Genomic DNA, 14,052 nt, shown 5'->3' on the forward strand with positions numbered 1-14,052 from the left:
GACAGTTTCTACCGGTCCTTCTCCGAGTCCTTCTGCTAAGCACTGCTATTTCTGTATCCTCGGGGCCCTGTTAGGACTAAAAAGAGGAGCGGATAACAGATGGAAGGATCTGGCCTTCTGCTGGGTGATAGCCGCCTGCATGTCCTGTTCCTGCTTTCTCTTTTCCCCAGGTGGCATTGTGCTTCCCAAGGAGCATATGGACCTTTTAGATGGGAGTGCGCAGCAAGGAACACATGGGGTCTCATCTTCCTCCCTGCTCTACATCTGAGTGAGGGACACTGTGACCTGCTGAGGAGGCAAGATGTCATGTCAGGGAGGTGTGTTTGTGTGTTTTCCTTGTTTGGTTTTTTTTTTTATATTTCTTTGTATTGCTCATTTTCAAGAGATTGTGAATTCTCCTGGTTCAAACTGCAGTTGGCTTAATCAAATGTGTAAGAAATATATAAGGGCTGCTGAGGCCAAGCTGGAGTTGCGTTTCTTTATGAACTGGGGTGTTGCTGCGGATACGTTTATCTCCTGTTTTGTCTCTTTTGTGGCTGTTCAAGAATATTAGAACATGTTATGTCAGTGTTTGTTGCCATCCTGCATTTTCTTCTCTGTCTTGCAGGTCAGCTCGTGCTGGAAGTTGATGGTATCACTGTATGAATGGAGGTCAGTTTAGGAGCAGCTGCTGATGGAAGGAATCAAGACCAGGCTAATAAATGGAAGCATCTCCTGGTAAGGTGTCAGAGGTGGCAGTAATGATGTCTGTCATCGTTAAAACCAGAGGGCAGGCTCATCCGAGTGCTTGCTGACTGATACTTCGGAGTATCTCGTTCTCCAGCTGAACGATAAAGCTAAACATGCTGAGCCATTACAGCTTGTGCTGAAGTTGTGAATGTGCCCCCAGATGTTTCCTTTAGTGGTAAATCATGTTCTGGCACTGTGGTAGTCCTATCTCTGTCATGATCTGGAGCACCGTGTCTTGTTGCGAGCCTTGTGTGCCTGTTTCCATGAACCTTGCTTTCTTTCTCTCTTCAGAGTAAGGGCAGGGTGCTTCCTTGCTTTTGGTGGATTCATCCAGGAGGCTGTTAGAAGGCCAAATGCAGTGTTCATTACATGGAGTGACACGATGGGAATGGACTGCCGTTGCCACCAGGCAAAAGTGAGTTTCTTATGTCATGAATGATATAATTTTGATTATTCAGAGCAGTTGCAGTGTGGTAGAGGATGTCACGAAACCATTTATTTGGGAGCGCAGGGAAGAGTCATGAGAACCGAAACCGTAGTTTCTATTTTGGCTGTCAAAATGGTGGAGTTTCTTTGGGAGGGCAATAGCTGGGCTTCCTGTTAGCAGGCCCCCTCTGAGAGATTGGGCTTTGCTTGCTGCTTTGCTGTGCCTACCTGCCTGCTCCCTGTGCTTGTTCCTTTTACCTTTCCGTGCTTCTTTTCCCTTGCTTTGATGCTTTCCCTTTCAGGGCTCCTTTTCTCTTTCAGTGCTGCCTTTGCCCTTTTTGTACTCCTTTTCCCTATCAGTGTTGCTTTATGCTGTTCCTTTCCCTTTCGGGTCTCCTTTTCCCTTCCACTGCTGCTTTTCCCTTTCACTGCTGCTTATCCCTTTCACTGCTGCTTTTCCCTTTCACTGCTGCATTTCCCTTTTAGTCTTTATTTTCCCTTTCGCTGCTGCTTTCCCATTTTAGTCTTGCTTTTGCCTTTTAGTCTTGCTTTTGCCTTTTAGTCTTGCTTTTGCCTTTTAGTCTTGCTTTTCCCTTTTAGTCTTGCTTTTCCCTTTTATTCTTGTTTTTCTTTTTTAGTCTTTCTTTTCCCTTTTAGTCTTGCATTTCCCTTTTAGTCTTGCTTTTCCCTTTCACTGCTGCTTTTCCCTTTTAACTCTGCTTTTCCCTTTTAATCTTGCTTTTCCTTTTTAGTCTTGCTTTTCCTTTTCAGTCTTGCTTTTCCTTTTTAGTCTTGCTTTTCCCTTTTAGTCTTGCTTTTCCCTTTTAGTCTTGCTTTTCCCTTTTAGTCTTGCTTATCCCTTTTAGTCTTGCTTTTCCCTTTGAGTTTTGCTTTTCACTTTCAGTCTTGCTTTTCCCTTTTAGTCTTGCTTTTCCCTTTTAGTCTTGCTTTTCCCTTTTAGTCTTGCTTTTCCCTTTTAGTGCTGCTTTTCCCTTTTAGTGCTGCTTTCCCCTTTCACTGCTTCTTCTTTCTTTCACTGCTGCTTTTCCCTTTTAGTCTTGGTTTTCCCTTTTACTGCTGCTTTTCCGTTTCACTGCTGCTTTCTCGTTTCACTGCTGCTTTTCCCACTCACTGCTGCTTTTCCCTTTCACTGCTTCTTTCCCCTTTCAGTCTTGCTTTTCCCTTTCGGTCTTGCTTTTCCATTTCACTGCTGCTTTTCCCTTTTAGTCTTGATTTTCCCTTTTAGTCTTGCTTTTCCCTTTCACTGCTGCTTCTCCCTTTCACTGCTGCTTTTCCCTTTCAGTCTTGCTTTTCCCTTTCACTCTTGGTTTTCCCTTTCACTGCCTTTTTTCCCATTCTCTGCTGCTTTTCTCTTTCACTGCTGCTTTTCCCTTTCACTGCTGCTTTTCCCATTCACTGCTGCTTTTCCCTTTTACTGCTGCTTTTCCCATTCACTGCTGAATTTCCCTTTCACATCTGCTTTTCCCTTTCACTGCTGCATTTCCCTTTTAGTCTTGCTTTTCCCTTTTAGTCTTGCTTTTTCCTTTTAGTCTTGCTTTTCCCTTTTAGTCTTGCGTTTCCCTTTCACTGCTGCTTTTTCCTTTCACTGCTGCTTTTTCCTTTCACTGCTGCTTTTCCCTTTTAGTCTTGCTTTTTCCATTCACTGCTTCTTTTCCCTTTCAGTCTTGCTTTTCCCTTTCAGTCTTGCTATTCCCTTTCATTGCTGCTTTTCCCTTTCACAGCTGCTTTTCCCTTTCACTGCTACTTTTTCCTTTCACTGCTGCTTTTCCCTTTCACTGCTGCTTTTCCCTTTCACTGCTGCTTTTCACTTTTAGTCTTGCTTTTCCCTTTTTGTCTTGCTTTTCCCTTTTATTTTTGCTCTTCTCGTTTTGTCTTGCTTTTCCCTTTTAGTCTTGCTTTTCCCTTTCACTGCTGCTTTTCCCTTTCAGTCTTGCTTTTCCCTTTTAGTCTTGCTTTTCCCTTTCACTGCTGCTTTTCCCTTTTAATCTTGCTTTTCCCTTTCAGTCTTGCTTTTCCCTTTTACTGCATCTTTTCCCTTTCACTGCTGCTTTTCCCTTTCAGTCTTGCTTTTCCCTTTCAGTCTTTATTTTCCCTTTTAGTCTTGCTTTTCCCTTTTAGTTGTGCTTTTCCCATTTAGTCTTGCTATTCGCTTTTAGTCTTGCTTTTCCCTTTCACTGCTGCTTTTCCCTTTCACTGCTGCATTTCCCTTTTATTCTTGCTTTTCCCTTTTAGTTTTGCTTTTCCTTTTTAGTCTTGCTATTCCCTTTTAGTCTTGCTTTTCCCTTTCACTGCTGCTTCTCCCTTTCACTGCTGCATTTCCCTTTTAGTCTTGCTTTTCCCTTTTAGTCTTGCTTTTCCCTTTTAGTCTTGCTTTTCCCTTTTAGTTTTGCTTTTCCATTTTAGTCTTGCTTTTCCAGTTTAGTCTTGCTTTTCCCTTTTAGTCTTGCTTTTCCCTTTTAGTTCTGCTTTTCCTTTTTAGTTTTGCTTTTCCCTTTCACTGCTGCTTTTCCCTTTCAGTCTTGCTTTTCCCTTTCAGTCTTGCTTTTCCCTTTCAGTCTTGCTTTTCCCATTCAGTCTTGCAATTCCCTTTCACTGCTGCTTTTTCCTTTCACTGCTGCTTTTCCCTTTTAGTTTTGCTTTTCCCATTCACTGCTTCTTTTCCCTTTCAGTCTTGCTTTTCCCTTTCAGTCTTGGTTTTCCCTTTCAGTCTTGCTATTCCCTTTCACTGCTGGTTTTCCCTTTCACTGCTGATTTCTATTTCAGTCTTGCTTTTCCCTTTCAGTCTTGCTATTCCCTTTCACTGCTGCTTTTTCCTTTCACTGCTGCTATTCCCTTTCACTGCTGCTTTTCACTTTTAGTCTTGCTTTTCACTTTTAGTCTTGCTTTTCCCTTTCACTTCTGCTTTTCCCTTTTAGTCTTGCTTTTCCCTTTCACTGCATCTTTTCCCTTTCACTGCATCTTTTCCCTTTCACTGCTGCTTTTCCCTTTCACTGCTGCTTTTCCCTTTTTGTCTTGCTTTTCCTTTTTATTCTTTCTTTTCCCTTTCAGTCTTGCTTTTCCCTTTCAGTCTTGCTTTTCCCTTTTAGTCTTGCTTTTCCCTTTTAGTCTTACTTTTCCCTTTCACTGCCGCTTTTCCCTTTCACTGCCGCTTTTCCCTTTCACTGCCGCTTTTCCCTTTCACTGCCGCTTTTCCCTTTCACTGCTGCTTTTCTCTTTCACTGCTGCTTTTCCCTTTTAGTCTTGCTTTTCCGTTTTATTCTTGCTTTTCCTATTCTCTGCTGCTTTTCCCTTTCACTGCTGCTTTTCCCTTTCACTGCTGCTTTTCCCTTTCACTGCTGCTTTTCCCTTTTTGTCTTGCTTTTCCTTTTTATTCTTGCTTTTCTCGTTTAGTCTTGCTTTTCCCTTTCAGTCTTGCTTTTCCCTTTCAGTCTTGCTTTTCCCTTTTAGTCTTGCTTTTCCCTTTTAGTCTTGCTTTTCCCTTTTAGTCTTGCTTTTCCCTTTCACTGCTGCTTTTCCCATTCACTGCTGAATTTCCCTTTCACATCTGCTTTTCCCTTTCACTGCTGCATTTCCCTTTTAGTCTTGCTTTTCCCTTTTAGTTTTGCTTTTCCCTCTCACTGCATCTTTTCCCTTTCACTGCTGCTTTTCCCTTTCAGTCTTGATTTTCCCTTTCAGTCTTGATTTTCCCTTTTAGTCTTGCTTTTCTCTTTTAGTTTTGCTTTTCCTTTTTAGTCTTGCTATTCCCTTTTAATCTTGCTTTTCTCTTTTAGTCTTGCTTTTCCCTTTTAGTATTGTCTTTCCTATTCACTGCTGCTTTTCTCTTTAATCTTTCTTTTCGCTTTCACTGCTGCTTTTCTCTACCGCGTAGCAGTACCTGCTAAAGGAGCGCTGCCTCAACACCACGTGCGTGAAGGCCAAGCACAAACAGACATTTTCTGTTGGGGTGACCTTCAGTGAGAACTGACAACTGAGGAGTGAGAGCGAGAGCAAACCCAGGCTCTGTGGGAAAGCATCTGGCGTGAGTCTCTGCTGCCAGCCTGCACTGCAGCAAGCACAGCCGTGGCTGCCAACTCTCACAGAGGGTGGATTAGGGATTAGAAAGTGCAGGAAGAGAAGACAAAGGCAAGGGCTGTGTGCTTGCAAGCCCTTGCTGCCTGCTAGGGTGCAGTCTTGTGTAACTTAAGTCTTGTGATTGGAATAACACCCACTACAGAGGGGTGTAAGATCTAGGAATATAAAGGTATGCTAAAGGATTCAGTAACTTTCTAGAATGAGAAATATGAGTGCAGACAATCAGCATTTCTCTCTAATTTAGATAGGTGACCTGTCCTTTATCTGGCATGTAAGGCCATGAGAGGTAGCACAGTGGATTTTGCTGAAGAAATGGGCCAAATTTGGTTGGCTGCTCCACCTTTTATCTGTGAATTGCACGCATAGCAAGGCAAGAGACCCCAAAAGATGGGCAAAGAAGGAAGACGGACATCAGTTTTTATGTTGGTGCGCTGAGCCTTCACATGGGATTCTTGCACTTTCCCAGCGTCTGAACGGGAGTCTTGATTTCCAGACATGGGAGCAGATTTCCCATGGACATGTGGCTCACAGCTGACAGAAAGGCTGGTGTCCATGCGAGGATGAGCTTTGCTACAGAGGCTCAAGGAGATGCGGCAGTAATGGCATGGCCCACCTCTTGTTCCCCTCTTGGCAGGCTCTCTGCCCTCTGATGAGATTTCTTTGGCTGGGGAACTGCACAATCACTTCTTCCTTACCCAGATGCTCTCCCAGAACTGGTTGCATCTGGCTATCCGTGGAACTTCCAACTCTGCTGGCAAATACATTCAAAGCTTCAGGAGGTAGGAGGGAATGCATATACGAACATACACTTATGTATATCCATTTGCTACCTTGCAGGACAGTATCATCACAAGTGCTGTTTCTATGGAAACAAGACTAAAAATACAGAATAACAGAAATTAGAGTCTCATCTAACAAGTATTTTCTATCCTGGACAAGGTTATTCTCATTTATATACTGTGCCTGCACATGTTTGCATGGAGACGGGGTTTCATTTTGTTTTGTTGGTGCTCTCGTCTGCTCTTACATGCAGAGCCCCTCAGCAATAGTCCTGCTGTTATTTCTTCTGAAAAGAAATGCTGCATTGCATCAATATGTGCTGCTGAAGCACCTCAATGAGATCAAGAATTGACGTTAAGGATTCTTCCCCATCTCAGCTGCTTTGCAGCTGCGTCTCCAGGGCACTATAGCAGGTGCCCAAAGCAGGCAGCTTTTGCCCTTTGGCTCAGGGCAGCCACCTGCTTTGCTCCAGTGCTGGTGGTGTCAGAAGGGCACTGCAGGCACTGATCTGCCCTCACCTCACAGCTTTCCCAAACAGGCCTTTCGGGCAGCAAAGCACTGAAGCACCAACAGTGTGTTGTGTGAACCCCGTGCCCTTCCCCACTTGAGCTGCCCGGGCCCACTAAAAGCTTTAAAAACCCATGAAAGTGCTCTTGCAATTTGCATATAAGCAAGACTGCACTTCAGAAAATCTTACATTTTACTTCATAAACATAGGCATCTGCTGCTAATTAAAGTAGCAGCATATAATTATACCCTTTCTTATTAGTAGATATAGAGTCTGACAGTTGCTTAGATACAAAATAAGCGACCACGGATTGTCTTCTGCACTTTAACAAGCAGAGAGAGCAGGAACAATAGAAATGTAAACTTATTCTATATTATCTCTGGTAAGTGCGCCTGGGAAAAATGTTTAATCTCATTGGTAGCTTGTAATTTTAGCTGTAAGGTTCTTCAGTAACCCCTCTGTTTTCCACAGTAAAATACCAACCAGTTGGTTCCTTGCCCCATCCTTGGAGGTGTTCAAGACCAGGTTGGACGGGGCCCTGGGCAACCTGATCTAGTAAATGTGTATGTTTGGTGGCCCTGTTAGGCAGGGGGTTGGAACTACATGATCCTCGAGGTCCCTTCCAACCCGGGTCATTCTGTGATTCTGTGGTTCCTCTGGGGAGAGCAGTGAAGCTCCGTGGGGAAGGTGTCGGGCAGGAGGAGTGATAGTGGAGCTAGTAGACACCATTTTTCAGAGACCCCATCTTCTGGCTTTTTATTCCCAGGGAAGTAATGTCTGCTTCCTGATTAAAATAAAACCAGTGCAATCCAGGATTGTCACTGTAGACAGAGGCAGATAAACAGGAGCAAAGTGAACTGTGTGCAGAGCGTAGGTAAGGTTTTTAAAAGGCGGTGATGTTGCCAAATGTGGTTGCCTTATTTTCTAATGGGTTAAGTTTGCAGCCAAAGCAGCCCGGATGTGACAAGATGGATCTTCAAAGTCCTTACTGCTTCTCGTCAAAATACTCATGACGCTGTAGTGAAAAATCACTTCCCTGCCCCACTGAATATGTCAGCTGCATCCTGAGAGGCACATTGCAGTGCGTGACCTTTTCTTTCCTCTTGTTCTGCTAATAACCCCCAACTTTCCTTGCTCGCAAATCTAAAACTCTGTTGATACACCTACAGTCTAAGTGCTCTTGTTATTAAACTGTAGGGAAGGTAATCAGAGCAGCTAATGCCACGATAATCCCCCTGATCCATACTGTTATCTTTGGAGATATCAGAAATGATGCTGCCTGTAAAAGCGATGATGTATGTTCTGGTTAATTCTGCACTGGGAAACATTTGAAGCTAACCTTCAGAGTGTTACATGCTGGAGGCTGCAATGGGATTTCAATTGCCTTTCTTATTGACTAACAAAAAGTGCAATATTTCTCAGCAGAAACCACTGGCTTATTTCTAAAAAGTCATAGTGATAATAAGAAAGTTCATTTTGGGAAAGGTCCTTCTTCCCTCTGCAGCACTGTGACACCTAGGCAAAAGGCCAAGGCTCATAGGGATGGGCAGCAGCCTCCCTTCCTTCTCCCTGTGTGGGGCGTTAGGAGTTGAAGAGAGACATGAAGCTTCCCTTTGCGATGTCAGCTGGAGCAGAATTTTGGGTATGGCTTCCCGTGCTCTGAAGACAGATTTGGTGGGCTGTTGCTGTTCTCTCTTTTCTGAAGCATCACCAGTTTTAGGTTCTGCGTTACTGTTTTGGCAATGATGCCAAGGAGATGGCACAAACACTTTGCCAGCCTACTTGGTGCTTTCCAAGCTGGCCAGATCTACAGCATGGGCATTGCTGGCACACCTTCTGGTTCAAAGTTTTTCTGCTATGGCAGCACTGGGATGCCAGTAGAGAAAGGCCAAGGCAACTCTCTCTCGCTGTGCCAGTCCCTGGAAACCACCTTTCCACCTCCTCCCAGCCTGCACACAAACCAATTGATTTGCTCCACTCTCTGAGCCTCCTGGCAGCCCACTGTGAGCTGACACAAAGGAAGACCCACAGATCAAAAGAAACCAGCACAGAGACAAGGGGAAAGCATTACAGGAAAGCAAAGTGCTGCAGTGAAGTTCTCTTAGCATCTTTTTCCATCTCTGTTTTTGTTACTGGGCGATTTCCTTTTCATTCCCAGTGTGATAGAAACTTTATCATCCCAGTAACATTAATTTGCTAGATCCACCCCTCTCTGAAAGACTCCTGACAAGAGGACTGCATGGCAAACTCCTGTGCTCTCTGCCTCCCCATCGAGTTTCTCAAATATTCTGATGTTGTCTCAGAAGTGCCTTTCTTCTGCTGTTTTTGTTTCTCAGCATGAACTTTATGGTCCCCAGAGGTAGGTTCAGAGCTTAAAGGTAAGTGAAATGCAGTGTCACTGGGTGTGCTTCAGGCTCTTCCGCATGAAACGCAGAAACAACAATCTCTTCACCTCCTTCCAAGCATAACTAAAGCCCTATTTTCAGTAGGACAAACTCATGCAAAAATTCCATAAGGTTCTTAATAGAGCCAGCTGAGTTTGCTGCTCACCCTTTCAATCCGTGGGCATTTGACAATTGTGAGATGATGTTATTTTAGCGAGTATCTGACAAAGCATCTGGTAAATTTTGCCCCCCTGTTTTTCAGGAAACCAAATTTCAAGGTAAGGTGATCTTAGAGGTTGCCTATTGCAGCCGTGCTTGACATTTTGGCTGCAGGCAAGACATGCAAGTGCACGTCTGTGCTGTGCCAATAAGGTATTTCTCTTTTGTTCTTGGTGTGAAGTCTCATCTAACTCAAGTACAGGTGAAGAGGTTACCCAGTGTTAACAACAGTGGGCTTTCTCCGTGCCTGCTTGCAGGTATAGGTTCTACTAACAAACCATGGGAGACTCACATGTGGTAAGAAAAGCAACCTCCAATGAGCTTGCATAGTTTCTCTGTTCCTTACTATCCCGTTTTTTTCATGCACGTTTCATTACAGCTCCTTTTTTTGTACTTCACTGATCCCTCATCCTTTTTAGAAAGACTTTTTTTTTTAAATAGCTTTTAAAAATACAGCTTTCTTATAAGATGGGCTCCTCAGGCAGCACGCCTCCCTCGAGACAACAAAGTAGGCATCTCACACAGAGCCCTGAGAGGCTGTGGATGTCCTGCCCATCAGTTCACTGTTTGCTTTCCCATCACCCTGCTGAGGATTCTGCTACTTCAGTGATGCTACAGCAGCAAATAGACTTCGTCTGTTTTAGGCCTTCGCAAGGCAAAGGGTGACAGCTCCCAGCTGTCTGCACAGGGCTGCAGGAGGAGGCTCTTCATATGAGCAAGTGCTGCCCATGGATCAGCTGGTGCAGAAACATTGCTTCCACAGGTCCATGAGCTCTCTGTGCTGGCCAGTGTCTGTGTGGGCTGAGGAAAGGGGCCCAGGGGAGAGAGGCTGTAAGGTGGTTCAGTACCAGAATAGGAAGGGACGTCAGGGAGCATCATTTTGGCTGCACCTGGGGGCTCCTGTGTGGGCTGGTATAGGGCTGATACCACTTCACCACATGAAGGGGCTAGGCTGAGAGCCCCCACAGCAGATGTCTCTCCTTACATACACATTACAAGTTGCTGTAGATCCAGGAATGAGTTCCTAGTGCAATGTGTATGGTCTGGGAAGGAAGGTATCTGAGAGGTGGAAATGTAATCCTCCAGCAAGAGTGGAGGTAAAACATCAGTGTACCAAAGGGGTTTTGTACATCCCCATATATGCTGAAGCAATATTTAATTTGTGCTCTCACGAATGCACAGAGCTCATCAAAGCTGTAAATGCAATCAGCTTTTGTAAACTGACTCACAAGAAAGGAGGAAAACTGGGGACCTGTGAACTGCTCTGGAGACTCGGCATATCATCTCGATAAACTGCCGTTACCATCAGTGCATCAGAGAGCCTAGAGCAGGGTCCTGTTGGCAGTGTTTCTCTATTGGCTATGGGATATCTAAGAGCTACAGCTAACTGATTCCTTGCTGTACCTCAGTGTATCTAGCATCTCCAGCATTAGCAGTATGTCTGCTAAAAGGCGTCTTGGAACAATCTGAAATGCAATAAGTGCTGTTGTACAGAAAGCTGTTTTTGTGTCTGCAGTCCAGGCAAAATGGGTAAACACCTATACTGTCACAATGGGGTCATGTTGTTCCCTCAATAAAAAATAGGGTTTTCGCAGCATAGGTTGCTAAAATTTGCTAGTCACAGCATATTTGAAAAAGAGCCTCCAATTTCCCTGTTAGCTAGTGCTCTTTCTCTGCCATAAACAGTAATGCTCGATCAAACATCTTGATGCTGTTATAATGAGCTGTACCTAATACCTTAACGAAAACATCTGTGTAGGCTAAAAGGGAGAACAGACTTTCTGGCTCTCAGCAGATTTAGAGCTCTGTATCTGATGCAGTCCAGCCAGATAGTCTCTGTTCATATCTTTCCCTGTTGGCTTTCTTCTTTTCCTACATCTGCTCAGGTAGCACTGGGTGTCCACGACCAGTCACAAGTCACCAACCTATACAGATGTTCTGCTTAGGGCTGTGCCACCTGTGGAGAGGAAATCCAGCAGTGATGGGAGTTAGTGGTTTCTTTGCAAGCCCACCCCATGTGCCATGTTGTCCTGTTTTCCCCTTGAGTAGACCTTTGATTTCTCTTTTTTGCAGGCTGCTTTCAATATTCTGTTTCTCCAGATACTGGTGCCCTTCTCTTGCATTCTCTGTGTACCCCCATGCATGTAGTACCTCATGTAGTAGCACGTAATACCTCATTCATAAAATTTCCCAGGCACGCTTCTAGACCCAGATAGCAAGGGCATTTGTTAACTGAGACAGGATTTCAACCTGTGTGATGCAGTATCTGTGGAGCTGACAGAGCCTGCGGAAAGCTGACAAGAGATGATTTCATTCAACTGTGAAGCCTTGAACCATGAAGATCGCAGCGCTGCTCATCCTTTCAGAGCACTGTCATCATTTGATAGATTAATCAGGGTTACTTAGCAGGGATGCTTACCTGGCAAGGCAATTCCTTAGCTTTTGTACCCCTTGAGTAAAAAACTCAAGAGCAATGAGCAGCTGCATCTGGCTCCAGCAGCACTATTAAACTTCAATACCAATGGGGTATTCAGTGAAGGGTATGAGGGCTCCATGTCTTACAGTTGATTTTTTTCTCCCTTGAAGATACCTCTGTATTTTGTCTTCGGTGAGGTGAAAATTTCAATGTAACCCGCATTGTTGCATCTGATAATATTTACAGAGCTTTCTGCCTTAGTAGCCTTGAAGAAATTCCTGTCTCTGGTTTATATTTGCTATGAGCAGACCAGTGCATGTTACCATTGTTGTTTAAAGGATATTTGTGCTTCAAGACCTTTTGTGTAGCATCTCTTTCCAGCTTTGGAGTCAGACTTTCTGCTCCTCCCCTGCAGGTCTTCATGCTTCCTAAAGCGTGCCCGTGGGCACAAGATGAAGCACACACGTACCAGTGTCCTGAGGCTCAAATGCTTTCTGTCCTCAGGAAAGATCCTGAAAAGCCTTTTCCTAAGTGAAGCTCTGGCCCTTGTTTGGGTTGGCTATGAGCTGGCAGAGACAAGATCCTTAATGCTACCTGCATGCATGCTTAGATTGGATTTTATGGCTTGTGAGCCTTCCTGCAGCCCTCTGTGTGGCAGCCTGACATTTAGGCTTCTTTCTTCTTCCATCTTAAAGAGGGGTCAAAAGCAAGTTAGCTTTCTGCCTTCTTTCTTATCTGATCTGGTCTTTGTACCATGATCTGAGCTTTTTTCACCTGCGTGGACAGCTTATATTAACACTGATTTTAGTTTCCAGCCTTTGATCTGCTCTCTTCTAGCTATTAATCGTCTTATCTCGTTCATCAGTAAGACTGCTTTTCCCCTGAGGGGAGATATTCTCTTCCTCCGCCCCGTTTTCCTTTATATTACTGCTACAGCATGTTTGCAGTGCCTGAACTTGGCTCTGCATTGTATTTTCTCTAACTTCTTGCTTACAGATGCAGATTATCAAATAACATCCCATCTGCAAATGGACTCTTAATTTAAGCTTCATAGTATCTGAATATCACCACGCTGCAATCACATCAAGACTGAAGGGAGAAACACGTTTTGCAGAATGGCAGTGTTGTATTTCAGATTGGAGTCAGCCTCTTGTGAAAGCAGCCAACACTTTTGCTCCAACTGGAGCATACTGATGCTTCTCTTCTGTGACTCACTTGAGGCTGCAAATCTAGCTCAGTAACATCTTATTCTTGGTAACAGTGGTCTTCAGAATCCCTCCAGTTTTGGAAGGCTTGTATCACATTTTTTTTTCCCCAAGGACTGAGCCATAGGTGGGCTATGGCTTCTAGGCTGCAGACCTTGTGTATGTTTTTATAAACCTAAAGGAAAGAACTAATATCTTTCCTAAACAACTTAGTACAAGCTGTGCTACGTTACTTGAATACCCTTTCCAATTAACATCTTCTGTGTACAATTCTTGAACGGCCACTAATTTGTGTTTGCTCCATTTTAGTGTAGCACTGTTTAAGACATCAGTTTATTCATTTAATTATTTTAGCCACAGCAGTGGCACTCCCAAATATACTTTTGTTCCACTGTCCAGGTAGCTTGTCAATGTGCATATTGTTAATGCTTTTGTTTTCTTCTTTGCTTTCCCTTCTTTTTTTTCCCTCCTGCAGTTCTGCTGCAGTCAACCATAGAAATATCTTGAAGCATAGATTTCTTCTCTGTGCTAATTCTTTAAATGCCAAAAAGTCTTCCTGCTTCCATATGGAGGCTTTTAAGCTTTTTCTTATGCAGAAAACAAACATTTTCTGACAGCTGCAGAGGAATTCAGCCTGCTCTGGCATTTCAATACAGACACCTTTTTGCTTGCTAGATAACCACTTTGGGATGAGAGGTAGTCTTAAAAGTAGAATTTTATCGAGTATTTCCTTCCTTTCTCATAACAAAATTCAAAGCCTTTGGTCTACAAATACATATGACTTGTACCTGCCTCACTGCTGCTGAGTGTTAGCAGCAGGGTGCAATGAAGCCCTGTTTTCCTGAGTTACAGAAGGTCTTCTCCACCTGCACAGAGGCTTTTTCACCTCCCGCTAGTGCTGTGCAGTGGGAATCAGGGCTCATTTGGAGCAAGTGTAGGTGACCTCTGGGTGCTCACAATGCAATGAAAATACAGTAACCCCAAATACAGAGCTTGCTGTACCTAACACATTTACTTTGCAGATCCCTTTGTTCAGATTCCTGTTGCACAGAGTGATATGCTTTATCCTGCATAAAGATGGGTCACGCTGCTCTTGGGAGTGCAGGCTGTACAACTTTCCACTCTCTTCTGAGAGCATCGTGCCTGACAAGTCTCTCTTCGATCTCGCTAGACCCTCAGTAGCTTCCAGATATCCAGACAAGAATAAATGCCAGGATGTTCTTTCATTCTTCATTGTCAGAAAGGATTGCAAGATCATTTTTTCTACAGACTGACTGAACTTGCTCTATCTAT

This window comes from Coturnix japonica, unplaced genomic scaffold (genome assembly GCF_054131305.1).
Source record: "Coturnix japonica strain WE unplaced genomic scaffold, WE-NBRP24 Scf040, whole genome shotgun sequence".
NCBI classification, from domain to species: Eukaryota; Metazoa; Chordata; class Aves; order Galliformes; family Phasianidae; genus Coturnix; species Coturnix japonica.